General features: G+C 41.7%; 1 protein-coding gene and 1 pseudogene across 2 annotated transcripts in view; both read right to left on the reverse strand.

Moving 5' to 3' along the window:
* ATP11C (ATPase phospholipid transporting 11C) overlaps positions 1–22,384 on the reverse strand; it is a 180,653-nt gene that overhangs the window by 145,457 nt on the left and 12,812 nt on the right. The gene's annotated exons all lie outside the window — the stretch shown is intronic.
* Positions 7,131–7,763, reverse strand: LOC116582148 (annotated as a pseudogene).

Consider the following 22,384-nt stretch of genomic DNA (forward strand, 5'->3'; position numbering starts at 1 on the left):
ACACAACTATTATAGAGATAGAAATAAGAGCAGTAGTTTGCCATATAGGGAGGGGGTCAACTATGAAGGAGCATGAGGGAGTATTTTGGGTGACAGAAACTTCTATTATCTTTATTCCAGTGGTGGCACAACCTATAGAGTTTTGCCAAAATTTATAAATTTGTAAATACTTACAAAGGGTGAATTTCACTCTATGCAAATAATGCCTCAGAAAAACAGAACAAAAATGCATACCACCTCAGAACTAGCCATGTGTTTTAGGCAGAGACCTACCACTCATCAGAATGAAAAGTGCAGAGTTTTGATCATAAGTTTAAGAATCATGATTAAAGGACAAAGACAGGGAAGACTGACCAGGATCGCGACAGTTTTGTGTGTGTGTCTTTCGCGGCTCATTGATGGTGCTCTGTAAAAAGGGGCTCAGGTGGGAAGGTGATAAATGCATCACTTAGGATCAAAATACCCCGTCTGATATTTATTTGAAACAAATCAACTTAAGGTGATAAATGGCCACTAACTGTCCTTACCAATTGCTTGAGTTTGTCAATGACTCACTTGAAACGACTGCTTGAGGAGAGAGAAATGTTAAAGTACTAATTTTCTTCATTTTACAACTATTCTGATTTCCAAGAGCGGGGAAGAAGCATTTTCATTCCATGCGATTTCATGGGATCGAGCCCCCCTGATTAGAATGTTTTAGACTCACAGTAGAAGCTTATCTTGGCAGCGAAGGCTGCAGGGTGTGAGAAGGTGAAGGGTTGCCTCAAACCCCCAAAAGGGCCCTTAGCCCTGTTTGGCAGGCTCTTCGGCGACAGTCTCCGGCAGGTGTCTAACAGCGGATGAGGCGGCATGCAAGTCCTGGGTTTGCAGGGAGCTCTTGTCAAAACAGTGGTAGGAGTCTTGTAAGTAGCATTCTCAGAGCCCAAGACAGACCTAAACTGAAAAATAAACTACAGGAGACTTGCCTTCATTCCTCCACTCATCTGTTCATCCAATAACTATTTCCTGGCTGCCCGTTGTGGCACAGGCTGTGGGAAGGCTGAAGACAGAGCTCGATTCCTGGTCTAGGGTAGCTTGCAACCTGCTGGTGGGCATGAACCAGTGGTACCGGCTCCAACAGCAGTCGACAGGCCAGAGGGCACCTCCGTGGAAGGGGAGATCTACAGTTCTGATTTATTCCTCCTTGTACACCATTTTCTACCAGCTCTCAGTGCCCCAGAGTTCACCAAGAAGACAAGACTGGCAGTCATTCCAGGCAGCAGGAACAGCACGTATGACAGAAAGGTAAGCAAGAATGATACAGCCAGGAAACCGCGCGAGGCTCTGGGGCACTGAGAGTCTGGTGAAAATGGTGTCTGATGAGACAAGACGGGTGGGCAGGAACCAGAAAGGCTGAGGTTCTGTGAACTGTGCCGAAGAGTCAAAGGGCAGTTTAAAGGGGAGACAGTGTGAAGCCTATTAACAGAGGAGTAACAAACCAAGATTTGCATTCAGAAACATGACTCCAAGAAGGGCAAGTCAAGGATAGGCAGAGGCAGAAGGCGGAAGCTGAGGAATTCCCCCTCTTTCTTTTTCTGGTAGTTGAAAAGCTGGTGGTGGACCAGAAAGATGGTGTTAATTGAGGCAGCAGAAAGAGGCCCTTCACAAACCAAACCTTCAGTCATGCAGAAGAAATGACCCATTCTACCCATGGTACATCTCTAGCTAGCAATCGTTGATTGCTTATTTTTCTATTCCCAATAGATTAGCATTTCCCTAAGGACAGGAATGGTGATAAACACACACAAACACACACACTTCTAGTGCTTGGCTAACAAGAGATGTTTAGTAACTTCCTTGGCTGACTGAATGAATGAGTAAATGAATGAATGAATGAAGTGAGTCTCGGGCCCAAGAAAACCACGAGAGAGCTGTTATAAAATGCCTCTGATGGGTTATTTTGGAAGTTGATAAGCTACCCATTACATGGAAAGTAAACTGGGTATCTCTGGAAGTCTCTTCCAATGTGAAGATTTTAGGACTCAAGGCCACTCCCTTGTGAAAGTAACAAAAGGCTGAAAAGGGGCTAGGTGAGATGTCCTAAAGAAAGCTAAAAAACTGGTCCCATGAAAAATGTCAAGGGGTGAGTTTATAATACCAGGAAATAATTAAAACAGCTAAAAGCTGACAGATTTTTGGGAGAAGCCTGGGTGGCTCAGTCAGCTAAATGTCCGTTTTGGCTCAAGGTCATGATCTTGGGCTCCTGGTTCAGCAGGGAGTCCACTTCTCCCTCTCCCTCTGTACTTCCCTCCAACTCGTTTCTCTCGCAACATAAGTAAGAATCATAAACTAAAATAAAATGAAATAAAAGCTGACAATTTTTTTATGAAGGCCCTAGAGAAAGAAAACAACTTATTGTCATAATTAAGCTTCTGAAGGCAAGAAGTGTGGTATACATCAGGCCCCTCCATATTAGAGGAAGGGATTATCAGGTACTCAGAGTGTAAACCCCAGAAGATCTAGAAGGAAACTGAAGTAGGCAAGAGTGCATAATTAGAAAAGGAGAGTAGGCAGCAATAGGCAGAGGTCCACAGAGGTGAGCAGGGAGCACCAGGATACTGAGCAAGGGAGAAAGCAGACAGATGACAACAGGGAAAATCTGGTTAAAAAAAAATTAGTCATGGGGCACTGGGGTGGCTCAGTGGGTTAAAGCCTCTGCCTTCGGCTTGGGTCATGATCCCAGGGTCCTGGGATCGAGCCCCACGTCGGGCTCTCTTCTGGGCAGGGAGCCTGCTTCCTCCTCTCTCTCTCTGCCTGCCTCTGCCTACTTGTGATCTCTGTCAAATAAATAAAATCTTAAAAAAAAAAATTAGTCAGCATCAACATCACTACCTATGGTCAGCAAAGTCCCAATGACAGACATGGGTCTAGGCAAAGCTCAAGTTTCCAAAAGGCCTGGCTAAAAGAAAGCATATTCCTACCCTGGGGTACCAAGCACTGTAACCAGGTAAGGATTTCAAAGGAGTGAAATAGAACAGGGCCCAGTGTCTGGCACAGAAATACAAATCCAGTCTTAATCACAAGGAACTAACCAAGAGAAGTCTTACAAAAACCTAAACACACACAGTCAGAATGAGACTAGGTGACACGCTGACCTGCTGAGCTAAGCAGCTTAAGGTTCCTGAAATTCTCCCCAGCTCACCACCGGCTGGGGCCCAAAGCCTGGTTCAGGGCTGAGCTGTCTCAACTCTGTCCATTGGAGAGCTGTGAAGACACGAAAGTCATCAGGGCTCACGTCCTCCCAACGCCAGACAGCATGAGGCAAGGCCATGGGCAGAAAGAATACCAATGAAACAGACAGTGTGTCACATGGGAAAGAGCGAGAAAGAGTAATACAGAATTTTGATTATGGAGATCTCTTCTCTACTTTTTCCACCCACCACCATACTTCCCTAATCCAGAATACATTTCTTAAAAAGCTCTATGGCCTATTGCTATTACTCATTAATCTATTCATTATTATATTTGTGGCTATACCTAGAAAAAAATAACTACTAGGCATCAGTTCCTTGGTGAAGACCCATGCCCCCAACTGCATATACAACATTTATTGGGAAGATCAGATTCCCACTACACTTTTTTCCTAATGTACCATATCATAGTCATGGATGTTCATGAACGTATAATTGATAACATATAATAGTAGCCCATATTGCTACTCTTATTTCCCATTCTGAAGCACAGACTTACACAAAATTACACAATGAACTAGTGGCAGAGCCCGCCTTACAACCCAGATGCCTTTGCTCCTTCCATGTTTGCCATGTCAACAAATCTGGTAGAGACGCCAGTCATCAGGAAGCAGAATTGAGTTAAGTGCGTTCACTTGTAATTTTTAACCCTTCCCACTGAGCTCACACATGGCCCAACATAAAATCTTTTTCCATCTGCACAGACATTCTCTGATACACTGACAGAATGGAAATCCACTAGAGGTTACACAATTCAGATTATCCAACTCGAAAGCAAGAGAAAGCCTCAAGCAACACCATCTGATTATGAGATTTTGCTGCTTTGGAGAATTAATCAAATTCATCCTAGAGGCTCATCTGCTGCGTGACACACTCATTCCTTGATATTGACACTCCCTAACAAATTTCAACACAAGATGTGCTGGTGACTTCTTTTCCTGGTACTTTCTGATCTTCATCTGTTACTATGACTAGAATTTGAAGAAACGTAAATAAGCAGGAGGTTGTTTGATCCCTAATATCTATATAATCCTTTATATTTATGTGAAAAGCTAGGGAGATAGAAAGGGTCTCATTTACAGGAATACTTTTCACTGTTACTTCTGAATATAAAACAAATGAAAAGAGAAGGTGAGGAAGTCTAATAACTGGCAAATCATGAATAATTGAATTGCTGTAACTTTGAAGACCGTGACTTAAATTATTTAACAATATTCAACTGTAATCAAATAGAATTTTGTTGAAAAACTTGTCATATTTAGAAAAGCTAAACAAATATACACGGCCCACCAAAAACTTAATCTTGACCACCTTTTGTTACCTACAAAGTATAGGCTGTTCCTTATGTATGGTTTATTCCTCCAATGAGTAGGCCTTGAATAAAAAAACCCTAAAATTCACCTAAAAACACATTTTCTTTAATGCACAATAACTTCTGTTGAATAAATAAGTGAAATGAACCACATTCATTTCCAGAATCACAGAGGTAAGAAAATCAATAAAAATCTCTATTGAAAAAGGAGTAACCTGGGGTGCCTGAGTGGCTCAGTAGGTTAAGCGTCTGCCTTCGGCTCAGGTCATGGTCCCCTGATCAACCCCGTGTTGGGCTCTCTGCTCAGCAGGGAACCTGCTTCCCCCCACCTCTCTTTCTTCCTGCCTCTCTGCCTACTTGTGATCTCTGTCTGTCAAATAAATGAATAAAATCTTAAAAAAAAAAGAGTTACTTGACAGTGAAGAAACTTGACAAATACTATCCCAGCCCAGTGATCAAGTTCATACTGTCAGAGTTAAGTCATACTGATACTATACATGGTAGATAAGATGTAATGAGACCAGCCATAACCCACATCTTACCTTGAGGGAAACATCAGACAAACCTTAACTGAGGGATATTCTACAAAATCCCTAATCAGGACTCTTCAAACTGTCAATGACATCAAAACCAAGGGAAGTGTGAGAAACTGTCACAGCCGACAGGAGCCTAAGCAGTTGTGCTGATTACATATAATATGGTATCATAGAGGTGATCCTGGAACAGAGAAAGGATATTAGGCACAGGCTAAAGAGATGAGAACAAAGTATGGACTTGAGATAATACCAATATTGGTTCATTAACTGCGACAAACATACTGTTCTAACTGATGTGAGATACCGGGAAACTGGGTGTGGGGCGTAAATGAGAACTCCCTGTACCATCTTTGCAAATTTCCTGTAAATGTAAAACTACTCTAAAATAAAAAGTTTACTAACGGAGTTAAAAACAAATTTTGAAAATGAGTACTGGAGGGGTGTCTGGGTGGTTCAGTGGGTTAAGCGCCTGCCTTCGGCTCAGGTCATGATCCCAGGGTCCTGGGATTGAGCCCCACACAGGGCTCTCTGCTCAGGGAGGAGCCTGTTTCTCCCTCAGCCTCTGCCTGTGCTCCCCTGCTTGTGCTCTCTGTCAAATAAAATCTTTTTAAAAAAATGATTCTTGGGCGCCTGGGTGGCTCAGTGGGTTAAGGCTCTGCCTTCGGCTCAGGTCACGAACTCAGGGTCCTGGGATTGAGTCCCACATCAGGCTCTCTGCTCAGCAGGGAGCCTGCTTCCCTCTCTCTCTCTGTCTGCCTCTCTGTCTACTTGTGATCTCTCTCTGTCAAATAAATAAAGTCTTAAAAAAAAAAAGAGGGTAAACCTAAATTCTCTTTAGCTCTCCCTTTTTGGTTCTGTCTCAAATTCAGGGAGTCCTCTTAGACCCTATTAGCCAGAACTTACATTAATACATGAGGCAAAGAAAGAAAGAAAAAATAATTCCCAATTTTTTCTATTTGTCTTATGGGATATGTGTTGTTTTCAGTTAAATGAGATAGATCTAATCATAATGAGACATGCTACTCATTATTTCCTCTACTGAGGAGCCAAACTAGAACCCCCTATTAATAATGTACTAAAGTTTCACTTCAGCAAAAAGCTAATTGTTTGCTTTCTGTGTGCCTTTCCTTCTGGAACCATCTTCCTGAGAAGTGCTTTAAGTGTCTGTCAGAAGCCAAGAACGTGAATTTGGGCTGCGTGGGGGAACTAGGGAGCGGGGCTGCTGCAGGCCATGGTCCCAGGTAGCTGACCCTGGGTCATCCGACTTCGAGCAAGTGTTATCACTTGCCTCAACTCCTTCTCTGTCATCCATTGCTCCCTCTGAATCTAGTGATTTCTGGAAACAAACTTTGTTTATGACACATGCTGTATATTATTTGGTTTGAAGAATCGTTGTGTTTCTGTGAAGGAAAGCAATGTTCTTTTTCAAAGCTCTGTTAGTTCTTAAAATATTGGAACTTGCAAAAAGCACACGCAGGGTTGTTATTAGCCCTTGAGATCAATAGCTCAGTCACTGCTATGAGATATTAAACAAGGAGTTAGGAAGACAAGAAAATCTTTAGAGTTGCATCTATTCTGGCAAAAGAAGCATGGTAGAGAGGCACAAACATATTAAAGGCCATTTTAGCAAGTGAGTTCCTGCCAAGCAAACAAATCCTGGGCCACTCTATCTACCTAAGTGTTTTCACAGTGGTTTTTTAGCTAGCCGCCAGTTGAATTCTAGGCATAGCTACAGGCAAACAAAAAGGCTTGGAGGTTGAGGAATGAGAGTGGATGTGGGCAACAGCTGGACACAGCAACATCTGCAAAACACATTAACTGTCCCCAGCACAAATATTCACACAAGCAGGCATTAATTTCACATCCCTTCACTAACCGAATACACTTCACTATTTGAACTGGATTCAAATTTGTCATTTGAAATTTGTCAGTTGCATACACCTGTCTCTGACTGAAGTAAAACTTAAAGGAAGACACCAGATACCACAAAATGACAGAGGAGGTTCCACTCAGTAAGAAAGATGTTATCTGGAATCTCACATTTTTCCCCACTGGTTGTCAAATGATCCTTTATTGAAATACGTCCCTTTGTAGTTAACTAGCTGGGCATTCCACTGCACCACTGTTGACGTCATCTATGATGTCATAAGGGTGGCAGCCATCAACATTACAGCCCACAGACTGGGCAGTCCCCAGAATCTCTCTAATGGTTCCAGAAAGTTCTCTGGCTAAAGATCGATGTCACATCTGGCAAGCAATATTGACAATCTCATTAAAAATGATATTTCTACTGTGCTTTATGTTTTTCTGCTTCTTTCTGTCTCTTGGTGGTTCCTTGAGGGCTTTGATAATCAGCGAAGAGGCAGAAGGTACCACTTCAATCTGGGCCTGTCTGTTCTGAATGGTCAGTTTCACGGCAATCCTTAGATCCCTCCTATCACCAGTCGCCTTGACAATGTCATCACCAGCCTTTTATGGAGAAAGACCCAGTGAGATGATCTTCAGGGCCAGGGCAGACGTGGCACCGACTTCACCACCAATGCACCTCAGAAGCACGACTTGGATCTCTTTGAGGTCGAACTTAGGCTACATGGCGGAGGTGGCTGGTGTTGGATGAACCTGGTTTCGGGATGACCCAAGGCAGTTACACCTTTGCCTCCTCCTAGCCGAAAGCCAAAAGCTGGAATCTCACATTTAAAAAACAATCTCTTGGGGGCGCCTGACTGGCTCAGTCAGTACAGCATGTGACCCTTGATCTCAGGGTAATGAGTTCGAGCCCCACGTTGGGGGAAGAGTTTACTTTAAAAAAAAAAAATCTGTTAGGGGGCACCCAGGTGACACACTTGGTTAAATGGTGGGCTCTTGGTTTCAGGGCAGGTCATGACCTCAGGGTCGTGAGATAGAGCCCCATGTGCCTGCGTCCCCCAAATATGGCTCTGCACTCAACAGGGAATCTGTTTGAGATTCTCTGCCCCTCCAGATCATGCTTTCAATCTCAAATAAATAATCTTTTTTAAAAAAAATCTCTCAGAATATACTTAGTGTGAAGACACTAAACTCCAAAGAGTTTAGTATTGAAAGGAGAAAAAATAGTAGCTTTACAGTGGTGGAACCTGGTAAACATTGCTCTAGACAAGTGATTAAGGTCAACACCAACAGTGATTATGCTGAGGATATGTACTGTTGTTATGGTGTGATGAAAATGGCACTTCACCTCTCCAATCTTCCTCTAAAGCTCAACAGCCCCAGCTAATCATAAAGAAAACAGTCACATCCTAGTAGACGGACATAGTATAAAATACCTGACCAGTACTGCTCAAACCTGTCAACATCATCTAAACCAAGGGAAATCTAAGAAAAGGGTCACAGCCACGAGGCGTCACGGTAACTAAAGGAGATGTGGTACCCTGGAGAGTATCCCAGAACAGCAAGATGAGATTAATGGAAAACTGAGGAAATATAAAGTATGGGCTTTAGTTAATAATTTATCCATACTGGTTCATTAACTCTGACAAACTGTACATTACTAGTGTAAGATGTTAGTAATACAGGAAATTGCATGTGGGATATATGAAAACTCTACTATCTAAGCAACGTCTGTAAATCTACAACTATTCTAAAAGTAAAAGTTTTCAAAAATATTTAAAAATATTTTCTTGGTTATCTCTCCCAACCCCATTCAAATCCTGTGCTTCTAACCAATTACGAAAAAAAGAAACAAAGTCTCTTGGACACCTGCCGTGTGAGGAAAAAACCCCTGCAATTAACTTCCTACAGGTCCCCTAAGAGTCACCAGGTGGGAAGGGTTTTGTCAAAACAGTGGCCTGGGGTCAAATAAGGAGCAAATTTAAAGTCAAAGACAAGAGGCACCTGGGTGGCTCAGTGGGTAAGTGTCTGCCTTTGGCTCAGGTCCTGATCTCAGGGTCCGGGAGGTCAAATGGGAGTCTGCTTCTCCCCTGCTGATGCTCTCTCTCACTCTCTCTCTCTCAAGTAAGTAAAATCTTAAAAAAAAAAAAAAAAAGTCAAAAGCAAAACCAAGGCTGAGTGACCTTTAACAATGCAATCTATCAGCAGTTTGATGGTGTAGCACAGCTCCAGAATCTAAACATAGCCAAGAGTATACACATCCAAACCTTGCTAATACTTCAAAATGCTTTAGATACAAGTCTAGAAATGACAACATCCTACGCGTTAGCAAAAAATACTTTTGACTCTGTATAGTAAACATTAAAACAATTTCAAATTTTTTTAAAGGTTTTATTTGTTTGACAGAGAGAGAGACAGAGAGAGACAGCGACAGAAGGGACACAAGCAGGGGGAGTGGAAGAGGAAGAAGCAGGCTTCCTGCTGAGCAGAGAGCCTGATGCGGGGCTCGATCCCAGAACCCTGAGATCATGACCTGAGCCAAAGGCAGACACTTAAAAACTGAGTCACCCTGATGCCCCTAAAACAATTTCAAAAACAGAGCTCCAACAGGGGAATCCTGGGCATTACCATTTTTATGATCATTTCCCGGATTTGGATGGCATGAGATAAGAGTCAGAGAGGTGAAGCCTGGAAAATAACTATGTAATTTTTAAAGTCCGGGTTTGGGTTGACTGATCAAGTCGGCCTTGTTTACATTTCAGTGGACCTCTGAAGACATCAACTGATAAAATGGTTGGGGGTGGAGGCAGCTGCAAGAAGTAGTTTATGGCCTATTGCTGGACAGAAACAATATAACTTAATTTCAAAATTGGTTTAAAACAGCACTTCCATTCTTTTTTTAAGATTTTATTTCTTTATTTGACAGACAGAGGTCACAAGTAGGCAGAGAGGGAGAGAGAGGGGGACGCAGGCTCCCCGCCAAGCAGAGACCCTGTTGTGGGGGCTCGATCCCAGGATCCCGAGACCATGACCTGAGCTGAAGGCAGAGGCTTTAACCCACTGAGCCACCCAGGCGCCCCAAAAGCACTTCCATTTTGTTAGCCGGTGTCAGTCTTCAGTCACTGTATTTATAGAACACCGGCTCACAAACATGGTTATGCATGAGCATCACCTGGAGGGTTTGCTGAGCTACACGGTGCTATGCACCCCCCCAGAGGCTGTGATGCAGTAGGTCTGAATCAGAGGCCTCACAATTGCATCTCGGACAGCTCCCTGATCGAGCTGATGCTGGTCTTTTGTCAACAGTCCAACATTAGAAAACCTCTGATCCTAAATCAAATCCAAAACCAAATTTAAATGATATGGGAATTTTCTGCTCTTTTTCTTTAGCAACAAGTATTTTCTGAGCGTTTACTCCAGTGCCCGGAACTACCCGAGACACTGATTCTAGACATAGAGCAGCGAACTGCACACATACCCTCTGAGATGTGGTTCTACAGGGGGATCCAAGTCTCATTCTTTTTTTTTTTTTTAGGTTTTATTGATTTATTTGACAGATAGTGTTATACACTAATAGGAAGAAAAGCAGGCAGAGAGAGAGGAGGAAGCAGGCTCACTGCTGAGCAGAGAGCCGATGCGGGGTTCTATCCTAGGACCCTGGGATCAGGACTTGAGCCGAAGGCAGAGGCTTTAACCCACTGAGCCACCCAGGCGCCCCACCAAGCCTCATTCTTAATCACAACTGCAGAGAGACCTACTACAGAGAAGTACAAGGGGCTTTGTGACCCTGTGAGACTGCGTGGCGTGACCTCATAAGGAAAGGCTTCCTTTAGGAAGTGATGCTTGAGCTTAGTTCTGAAGGAAGAATACAAATGGGGTCTTTGGGGAGACGTTTCCACACAGTGCAGGCAGGTCTACGCAGTGCAGGCAGTATTCAGCAGGAGGAGGACAGAACCACGAGGGAAGGCCAGCGTGACTGCGATGCACAAGGGAGGGGTCAGAGGTCAGAGATGCGGCAGAGGCAGGCAGAGCCTGGCAGGCCTGATAAGAAGTTTAAATCTAACCCTAAGCGGGAGGGGAGCCTCGAGGGAACGAGGGAACGTCAGCATGAAAAGGACTTTAACTTTAAAAAAAAACCAGTCTAGCTGCTTTGCAGAGATGGGTTAAGAGTGGCAAGAGTGGATCCAAAAAATACTCAGGAGGCGTAACGCTGGAATGGTAAGATGGAATGAGGGAGAGAAGGAAAGAGGCAAGGATAACTTCTACGAGCGCAGAGTGAGCTGTGAAGTGACTAGTGCTTTTCCGAACTGACTTGCGTTTTTCTCTGTGCCTAGGAAGACAACTCACAAAAATAAACAGTCGGATGAGAGAACAGATGCTTCACTTTTCCAAGACGGGAAAATTCCTTTTGACAGCGTTCTGTATTAAGCTCAAAGTGAACGTCATTGTCTCCTTTCACTATTGTGGAAGCAAAGACTGACAGGGTTACCCCCTCGCATTTAGAAGAGCCCTGAGTTTTTACCTTTTTGTATGGCATGTATCACTTTCTGCCTCGTATCTTTGTTTCATAGTCTATGTAGCTTATCCTCTTTCTAAACTGTAAGTTCTCTAACGAAAGATAGTGATTACTAAGATAAGAGATTCCACAATCTATGTACTGAAATCTAGAGATGCTGGAGGAAGGGGATTGGAGAAAAAATAGGAAATCCTTTTCTTTTGTTCCGTTAACCAAATGGGTTCTCCTTTAAAAATGGTGCACAGGAACAGAAAGGAGGCTCATAATGTATTTTACATTGAAATATACTTAAATCAGCGCTGGAATATAATGAAAGAACACAGTAAAGGGTTGTAGAGCATTGCTTTCTGGAGGAACAACTAAACAACCTTTGCGTGACCAAGAGGGGGGGTGGACAAGAAAAATACTTCCATTCTTTTTCAGGTCACCACATCCTTAAAAACAGCACTGACAACTGACCAAAATTAATGAGAGTTCCACAGCAGACTCAGGTCATAAATAATTCTTACTCTTAGAAAAAAAAAAATCACACACACCCCCTCCGTGAAAAAACCCCCTAAAACAAGTATGTGCAACTCTTCTGACCTGTCAGAGTGTTGCAAAGGGATCTTCCTGCCTGCCTTCTCAGGGAGCTAAGCTTACATCTTTTGAAGAGTTAAGACAAAATCCTGTAATCCAAAATGGGTGACCAATGCCCCGGTGCGGGTCGTAGCATTATAATCCGTCAATCCAGCATTCGTTGGTTAAGATCCTCTTGCATCTCTTGCTGTAAATGAAACTGGCCGAACGGTGCCTTTGCACTAACTACTTTCAGAGAAGGTCTAAGATCCAAGCATATTAAAACCAGCCCCGCATTGCGGTAGCAGGCCTTATAACAACTCAGAATGGTTATTTCTTGCTCAGACTTCATTCAGGGCTTTTTCAAGGACACCTCGTAGGCGAGGCTTTTCCTTTGTCACCCTGTGACAGAGTGCGACCTCCGCCACCTGATCCTTTCTATTTTTCCCTTCCCTGCTTCATGTTCCCTTCCCCACTCATCCCCTGCACACAAGATACTCCTTCATTTATCTTGTTTACTGTCTGGTTCCCTGTCCACCGATTGTCTTCTCCTCCCAAATCTGTTCTTCCATTCTTCCTGAGCTCCTGGGTTTTCAGCTAGAAACTACATTTCGTGTCTCCCTTGCAGCGAGGGTAGACTGCATGAAAAAGACTTCTCCAGGGGCGCCTGGGTGGCTCAGTGGGTTAAGCCTCTGCCTTCAGCTCAGGTCATGATCTCAGGGTCCTGGGATCGAGCCCCACAATGGGCTCTCTGCTCAGCAGGGAGCCTGCTTCCCTCTCTCTCTGCCTACTTGTGATCTCTCTCTCTCTGTCAAATAAATAAATAAAGTCTTAAAAAAAAAAAAAAAAGACTTCTCCAAAGGGTATGTGTGTAATAGTGATGTGAGAAACTTCACTGGTCATTTTCATAAAGAAGTTTACACTGAACCCCCCGTTTCCTTCAACTGCTGAGGAAGGCAAAACTGCCCCATTAGCCTGGGACCCTGAGTGACCACACAGAACAGCTGTCTCTTTGCTCTGGGCTGTTACGCCAGAGAAGCAAACGCCTACCTTTTCTGGCCATTGCATTTTGGAGCTGTTATATCAGTTTACCCTTTGCCCTAACAACACCCTCCTACATTAAAACGTAAGGTCAGGGGCACATGGCTGGCTCAGTTGGTAGAGCACGCGACTCTTGATCTCAGGGTCGTGAGTTTGAGCCCCACACAGGGTGGGTAGAGATTACATAAAAAATGTTTTTAAAATGTAAGGTCCATGGGGACAGACGTTTTTGTCTTGCTCACCAGTTCATCACGAGCTAGTAGAATAGTGCCAGACACTTAAGAGTACTCAATAAATATTTGTGAATTGTTTATTAAACTGACTTCACTGTCATTACCCCTCCACATCTCCCAGTCACAAACATGGCTTTAAGAAGTCCAGAGTACAAGATTCAAATTGCTCCCAAGACAGTGCCCCAGAAGTTCTTACACCTCATTCGCTTCCACGTCCCTACTCCGCCACTGAGTGGGCCCTTTTACCCCATGAGCCTCCTTTCAGTTTCCCCACTTGCCAGGCTCTTGCCCAACTTGGGGCCTCTGAACAAGCTGGTTCCAGTGTCTACTCCCAGGCCCGTTTGCAAGTAGTCCCTCATTCCTGCAGTTATCTGTTTAAATGTTATCTCCGCAGGCGGAACTTGCTGGCTACTCTTATGAAAAAAAGACCCTATTTCTGTTTCTATTCATTTTACTCACAACTTATGAAAATGAGTGAGTATAATAGTTGCTGGCTTATTTCTAAACTGTAAATTAGGTTATAAGTGCCAAAAAGACAACGGACCACTTCCGTTTTTACTCACCATTCAGTTCCTGGTGCTTAGCATAGTACTGGGCTGGTCAGAAGTCAATAAAGGGGTAAATGAATGAATGCACTAAAGATGACCAAGTGTGGGGCGCCTGGTTGGTTCAGTGGGTTAAGCCTCTGCCTTCGGCTCAGGTCATGATCCCAGGGTCCTGGGATGGAGCCCCACATTGGGCTCTCTGCTCAGGAAGGAGCCTGCTTCCTCCTCTCTCTCTCTTTGCCTGCCTCTCTGCCTACTTGTGAACTCTGTCAAATAAATAAATAAAATCTTAAAAAAAAAAAAAAGATGACCGAGTGTTTGTTTTTAAATATTTTGAGGCAGACATGAGTTAGAGCATATGTAGCTCTCCATAAACGCAGTCTTCAACTGTCCTTGGCTACCAGCCTGACAACAATATAAGGTTCTATTTATGGAGATATAAACTAATGCACATCCTTGCACACTTTTAAGTGTTAGAAGGAATATCATTCCTCCTTTCCACTATGAGTTTTTAGCTGCTAAAATCCAGGTGGAATTTGAAACGACTCCTATTGGTATGCTTTGGCATTTGGAATTTGAAACGACTATTGGTATGGGGAGTCTGCTTCTCCCTCTGCCTCTCTCTCTCTCTCTCTCTCACATGAATAAATAAAATCTTTAAAAAAAGGATTCATAATTATAATTCAGTCTGAAAAAGATAATCAACCCAATAAAAATAGTGATATGACAACCCAAGAGCAGCTTTTACCAGGATATCAAACACACACACGTGCGCACACGCGCAGGCACACACATACACGTAAGTATAACTGGAAAAATCTGAGTTAAGATTGGTGGCTACTGGGCGCCTGGGTGGCTCAGTGGGTTAAGCCGCTGCCTTCGGCTCAGGTCATGATCTCAGGGTACTGGGATCGAGTCCCGCATCAGGCTCTCTGCTCAGCAGGGAGCCTGCTTCCTTCTCTCTCTCTCTGCCTGCCTCTCAGTGTACTTGTAATTTCTCTCTGTCAAATAAATAAATAAAATCTTTAAAAAAAAAAAAAAAAGATTGGTGGCTACTATCAATGTCAACACTCTGATTTTGACATTATACTGGTTTTGAAAGATGTTATCTTTGGGAAGAACTGGGTAAAGGGTACACGAGGGCTCTCTATTATTTCTTCCACCTGCACACATAGCTACAATTCTCTCCATACAAATCTCGATTTCGAAATGCCGCTCCAACACAGAAAATCTAGAATGCTGCAGAATTCAATTGGAGATGTTTCCAAAGAAAACAGGAAGGAAGAGGGTGAGGAAGTAAGTGAAAGAGAAGTCAAGGAGGAGTGAACATGAAACGTCACAGTGGGAAAGATGACTACATTATGCCGCACTCTCTGAAAACACAAGCACATATCCTCACAGTCTACTTCAGGTTACAGTGTCAAAGAGTAAAAGATTTATACAAAACCTAGTTCAAGTCCTTGGATTTTCAAGATCTGAAACATGAGGCTCAGAAAATAATTTGCCAAACTCGAAAACTTTGAGGAAAAAAAGGCAACTAGCACTCCAGTTTTGGCACAGCCAAGAATTACTTCAACAAGATAAATAAAGCACTAACTGTAAAGAGACTGAAATTTTAACTACATTAAAATTAAGAACCTGCTTATTAAAAGACAGCAAACAAAATAGTAAAAGGACAAGTCACCAACTGAGACTGTATCTGCAACAAATATAACCAACAAAGGATTAATGCCCCAATAGAAAAAGGATTCAAGGGGCGCCTGGATGGCTCAGATGGTTAAGTGTCTATCTTTGGCTCAGGTCATGATGTCCAGGTCCTGGGATCAAGCCCCAAGTCTGGCTCCCAGCTCAGCAGGGAGTCTGCTTCTCCCTCTGCCTCTCTCTCTCTCACATGAATAAATAAAATCTTTAAAAAAGGATTCATAATAATTCAGTCTGAAAAAGATAATCGACCCAAGAAAAATAGTCAAAAGACATAAATAAATACTTCAGAAGGGAAACATAAATGATCCATAAACATTTGCAAAGATGCTTAACTTTATTAGTAATCAGAGAATTGGCAAAAAATAAGAAGTCAGACATACCAAGTGTCAAAAAGTACGAAGCAACAGGAATTCCCCCATTGCTAATGGGATTGCATATTGGTCAAACCACCTTGGAGAACAATTTGACCTCTTCTTGTACAGCCGCACATTTCAAGACCTGTCGTTAAGTGCGCATGTCTTATATTTACGCCCAAGTGTGTGTGCTTAGATGTATCTGTAGCCTATACATACCATGCACAGACTCACAGGGGTAAAACCCATTATTTTTTATATATATATATATATTCTCAAAAGACACGTATCTTCTGATCATAAGAGGAAAAAAAAAAAAAACACCTGCAAAGCACTTGAAGGTCCACGGACAGAAGAATGAATAAATTCTGGTACATTTCCAAATCAGTATTACTCTGTAGTGACAATGAATGAACTATAGCTACATAAAACCTTATAAGGAATCATAGAAATATAATACTGCGTAAGAGAAAAACAGTATACCATCTCTATAAGGCTCAAATTAAGAAAGCAAAACAATGTATTATCTAGGTTTGCAAACATGTGTTAAAGCTATTTCTTAAAGTCAATGAAATGACTCCTAGAAACAGTTGTTACAAAGTAGAAGGGAGACAGGACGATATGGAGGAGAGACAGGGGGATGACACAAGAAGGTAACACATAGGTAGGTGGAATTATACTGGGAACGGTCTCATTTTCAAGTTAGGTGGTAGGAATATAGGTATTCATCTTATTATTATCATCATCTTATTATTATTATCATCTTCTACATTTTATTATTATATATAATATATATCTTATTATACATTATTATTATTCATCTTATTATACATTTCACGTATATTCTGTAAGCACCAACCATTACATTTTATGAAGATAATTTCTTTAATATGGAAGTGGTGGTGAATGGAGGCACCAGAACAGCAAAGTTTCCGGCCCCATTCCTAAGAAAACTTCCACAAGGCTAGGTGTGTGTATTGGGAACTAAAAGATACAACTAAAAATAATTAATTAATTAATTTTAAGAAAAAGAGAGAGACAACTATTGATGCAACATGAATTTCACAACTACTAAAATTATTAATTCCAAACATGTACTCTATAAATCCATTAATGTCTTTTGACTGGTTTCATTTGATTTTGATTACATTGCTTTCATTAGTTATCTTTAATATGTCATATGTAATACGTTTAAATTTGCACAAGAGTATTTCAATTGCACTGCCTTATATTTCAAAACAGGGATATATATATTCTACTGATACTTTCCATTAAGGTCTAGGGTCTAACCTAAATAAACAAATGACTATGACTTTTAAAATGGATTTATAGAACTCCATTTCAGGAACCTGCTCCCTTTCCCTGGCTATTATCCTCTGGTTGAATCAGTGACTGTAATAAACACAGCAAGTACCAAATTCTGCTCCACTATACTATTGATTCTAAAATTTACACATAATACATTATATGTTTATAAAAAATAAAAAAATAAAATTTACACATATGGATGGCCTACTTACTGCACCCTACTGTCTCCTAGCAGCTGCTACTCAGCCAATCCAAGGGCTGCCTCCCTATCTACTACCGTGCAGCTAATCGTGTTCATTGAGTAGCCACGAGTAAGAGTGTCTTTGGGAAAAAATGTCAGGCGGCCACTAGCAAAAAAAGGCAGGGCTGGTGCTCCCCAGGAAGCCTGCCCATCATATTTTAGCATTACCAAAAATGCTCTCCTCCACTACGGCTGTTGGCGAAAAGTCAATATATTCAGAGTTGAGTTTAATTCTAGAGCATAGTACTAACAAAGGCATGGGGCTACATTTGATCCCCAATCATTCAGGGCAGTGTAAAACCAAAAAGTATAACCACTATTAAAAGCGAATGAAGAGCGACGCCTGGGTGGCTCAGTTGGTTGGACGACTGCCTTCGGCTCAGGTCATAATCCCGGAGTCCCGGGATCGAGCCCCGCATTGGGCTCCCAGCTCCATGGGGAGTCTGCTTCTCCCTCTGACCTTCTCCTTGCTCATGCTCTCTCTCACTGCCTCTCTCTCAAATAAATAAAAATAAAATCTTTAAAAAAAAAAGCCAATGAAGAGCATGAACAGCCTAAAATTTGTCATGGTTCCCATTCCAAGTATAGACATTTTAGTCTCCACTCATTAAAGAAACTGAAGTTTGAGGTACAGTCACATGAGCAATCAAGAGACAAAGGCCTGAAGAATAACACTGATAAACAACCCAACAGAAAACAACAACAAAAAAATTCCACTGCTTGACTGTGAAGCTTAAAACATATATTACACAATTATAAAGCTAGGAGAAAACTTAAATATAGATGACCCAAGAGCCCTCACAGTTCACAGAAGAGGAAATGGGAAGACACAGATGACAGAGCTGGGCCCGGAATTCCCTATTTCTGAACTCCCATTCACTGAATAATCTTGGACAAGCCACTTGTCCTCTCTCTGCCCATTTCCTCTGCTGTAAAATGAAGAGGCTGGACAACTGGATGGCCTTTAAGACTTTTTAGTTCTAGGACTCGCTGAGCCTTTACAGATTGTGTAGCAGTCTGAGCTCCTCATCTGATGGATAGAAAGGGTAGCAAATTAGTTATTTATGGTAAGGTCTTTCATTCTTGATGTATATACACTTTAGACTGTTCATACATCTTCACATGATCACGTAAGTGTGATGGTTAATTGTACGCATGATCTTGACTGGGCCATGTAGTGCCCAGATACTTGGTCAAACATTCTGGGTGTGTCTGTGAGGGTATTTTTGGATGAGATTAATATCTGAATTGGCAGAGAGAGTAAAGCACGTTGTCTTCCAGAATGCTAGTGGACCTCATCCAACCAACTGAAAGCCTGAAGAGAACAGAATGACTGGCTCCCCTCCCCGGCCTCCCCGCTCCCAAGGGGGAAACTCCTCCTGCCTAATAGCTTTTTTGAGCTGGAACATTGGTTGAACCTGCCTTTGGACTCAAACCGAAACACTGGCTCTCGAATTCGAACTTCCATGTCAGCTCTCCTGGTTGTCAGGTCTTCCCACCTCAGACTTTACACCACTGGCTCTCTTGGGTCTCTAGGTTGCTGACTGCAGGACTTACAACTTGTCAACTTCCATAATCCTGAGTCATTTCCTTAAAATAAGTTTATATGTCTACACATACCTATGAAGTTTTAATATATGTATAGAGAAATTTATTTACATTTATACATACAAATAACACTAAAAATTAAATCCATAGGTATGTACATATCTGTAAACACACACGCACACATACACACACAGCCTACTGACTCTGTTTTCTCTGGAAAAGGCTATCTACAATAAGCAAATGCATATAATGAACGATTGCTTGTAAAGCACTTAAAACAATGCCAGGGACTTACCACTCTGGTTTTAACTGTTATTATAATGATAAGAAGACAAGGACAACTTACAACTAAATTCCACAAACCTGCAACATGTCACATGCCAAGGATCAGTAATTCAAGGCACTGACTGGAAAAATTATTTCTGCACACACCATAACAGAACACAAATGCCTATATGGAAGGTAAAATGAAAAATCAAAAAATAATAAAGAAAATCCATTTAAATTTTGATCCATATAAAATAACAAGATTATTTCCATCCTCGTGTATTATGGGCTTATATCAGGCACTGAGGCATTAGTGACACAGCAATAAGCAAAAACGGTCACAGTTCTTACCCTCATGAAACACTATGTAGAGGGAAGGTTGATAATAAATATGTTAGCAAAGGAAATTAATATACAAATGTAAAGCCAATTGTGATAAGAGTGTAAAGGAAAGGTTCATGATGCTATGAGAAGCTGCAAAGCTGGCAATGTCTGAGGGAAGGACAGGGTCAGCTTCTTTGGGGAAATGATCAAGCTGAGCTCTGGGAAATGAGTAAGAATTGAGGCCACGGACTGCCATAGAGAAGCTTACCAGACAAGAGAAATGATATATACAAAGGTCCTGCAGCAGAAAGCACACACAAATGAGGAATATTTTTTGCAGCAATAGAAAAATCCACACTAAAATCCATATACAATATCCAGAGACCCTGGATAGCCAAAACAATCTTGTAAAAGAACAGGGGCACCTGGATGGCTCAGTCAGTTACAATTCTCACGCTTGATTTTGGCTCAGGCCATGATCTCAGTTGTGGGCTTGATCCCCATGTTGGGGCCCAGACTCAGCATGGAGTCTGCATGTCCTTCTGCCTCTGCTCCTCCCCCAGTTCTCTCTCTCTCAAATAAATAAATAAAATCTTAAAAAAAAAAAAAGAACACGAACCAAGTTGGAGGCCTCATTCTTTGTGATTTCAAAAGATATCACAAAGCTACAGTAATGAAAACAATATAGTACAGGCATAAAGACAGGCACACAGACCAATGGAATAAAATAAAATCCAGAAATAAACCCTCATGTATATGGTCAAAGATCTTCAAGAAGGATGCCGAGGCCGCTCAACGAGTAAAAAAGAATCTTTTCAGCACATGGCACTGGGAAACTGGATATCCACATGGAAAAGAATGAAGTTGGATTCTAACACCACATACAAAAGTCAATTCAAAATGGATTAAAGATCTGAATGTAAGACCTAAAAGGATAAACATCGTAGAAGAAAACACAGGGGGAAAGCTTCATGACACACTGGATTTGGTAATTATTTCTTGGATATATCACTAAAAAGCCCAAGAAACAAAAGCAAAAAGACAAATGGGACATCAAATTAAAAAACTTCTATGCATCAAAGAAAACAATCAACAAAGTAAAAAGGCAACCTATGGAATAAAAGAACCTATCTGGAAATCACACATATGATAAAGAGTTAATATCTAGAGTATATAAGGGTCAATATCTAGAATATATAAAGAACTGCAACAACTGAACAAAAACTCAAATACCTTGGTAAAAAATTGGGAAACCACTTTGAACACACATTTCTTCAACGATAATCAAATGGCCAAAAGCATGTGAAAAGATGCTTAACATCACTAATCATCTGAGAAACGCAAATCTAAACCACAATGAAATATCACCACACACCAATTAAAATGGCTCCTATCCAAAAAAAAGCACTGACTAGGATGGAGAAGTTGGAACCCTTCTGCTATGGTGATGGAACGTAAAATGGTTTGGCTACTATGAAAAACTTCAGAGGTGCCTCAAAAAATTATACATAAAACTACCATACGATTTAGCAATTCAACTTCTGGGTATATAGCCCAACGAATTAAAATCATTATCCTGAAGAGGTATTTATGCACCTCTGCTAACAGCAGCATTATTCACAATAGTCAAGAGGTGGAAACAAACCAAATATCCATCAATGAATGGACGGATAAATAAATGCGGTATATACATAAAGACTTAGAAAAGAAGAAAGTCGGGGTGCCTGGGTGGCTCAGTGGGTTAAAGCCTCTGCCTTCAGCTCAGGTCATGATCCCAGGGTCCTGGAATCGAATCCCGCATCGGGCTCTCTGCTCTGCGGGGAGCCTCTCTCCTCCTCTCTTTCTGCCTGCCTGTCTACTTGTGATCTATCAAATAAATAAATACAATCTTTAAAAAAAAAAAAGTCCTGTCACATGCTACCACATGGATGAAGCTTGAGGACATTACACTCAGTGAAAAAAGCCAGTCACAAGAAAAAAAACACAGTATGACTCCATTCATACAAGGTATCTAAAGTAGTTAAATTCATAAAATAGAAATTAGAATGCTAGTCACCAGGGGCTTGGGGGAGGAGAGGTGAGGCAAAGGAGGGAAATGAGGGGCTGCTGTTTAATGGGTAAAAGTTTCAGTTTCGCAAGATGAAAAAGTTCTGTGTATCTGTTGCACAAGAATGTGATTACACTTAACACTACTGAATTATACAATTAAAAAAGTTTAGGATGGCAAAGTTTATGCTACGTGCTTTTTACCACAATTTTAAAAATTTTTTAAACTTTTTAAGAGATTTATTTATCTATTTTAGAGGGGGCGAGGGATTAGAAAGAGATAAAGAGAGGGTCTTAAGCAGACTCCAAGCTTAGTGTGGAGCCCCATGCAGGGCTCGATCTCATGACCCTGAGATCATGACTGGAGTGGACACCAAGAGTCAGATGCTTAACTGACGGCACCACCCAGGCACCGCCCCCCAAGTTTTTTTCTCTTAAAAAAGGTAAGAAGTGGAGAAGAGCTGTGGGAAAGTTCAGCAGTTCCTCAAAAAGTTAAAGAACTACCATATAATCTAGCAATCCCATTCCAAGGTATATACCCAAGAAAACTGAAAACACATGCCTACACAAAAACATGTACAAAAATGTTCAAAACAGCATTATTCATATTGACCATAAAGTATAAATAATCCAAACGCCTATCACCTGATCAATGGATCAACCAAATGTGGTATATCCATTCAGTGGATTACTGAGCCACAGAAAGGGATGAAGTACTGATACGTACTACAACATGGATTAAAAAACCTTGAGAGG

This window comes from Mustela erminea, chromosome X (assembly GCF_009829155.1).
Source record: "Mustela erminea isolate mMusErm1 chromosome X, mMusErm1.Pri, whole genome shotgun sequence".
NCBI lineage: Eukaryota > Metazoa > Chordata > Mammalia > Carnivora > Mustelidae > Mustela > Mustela erminea.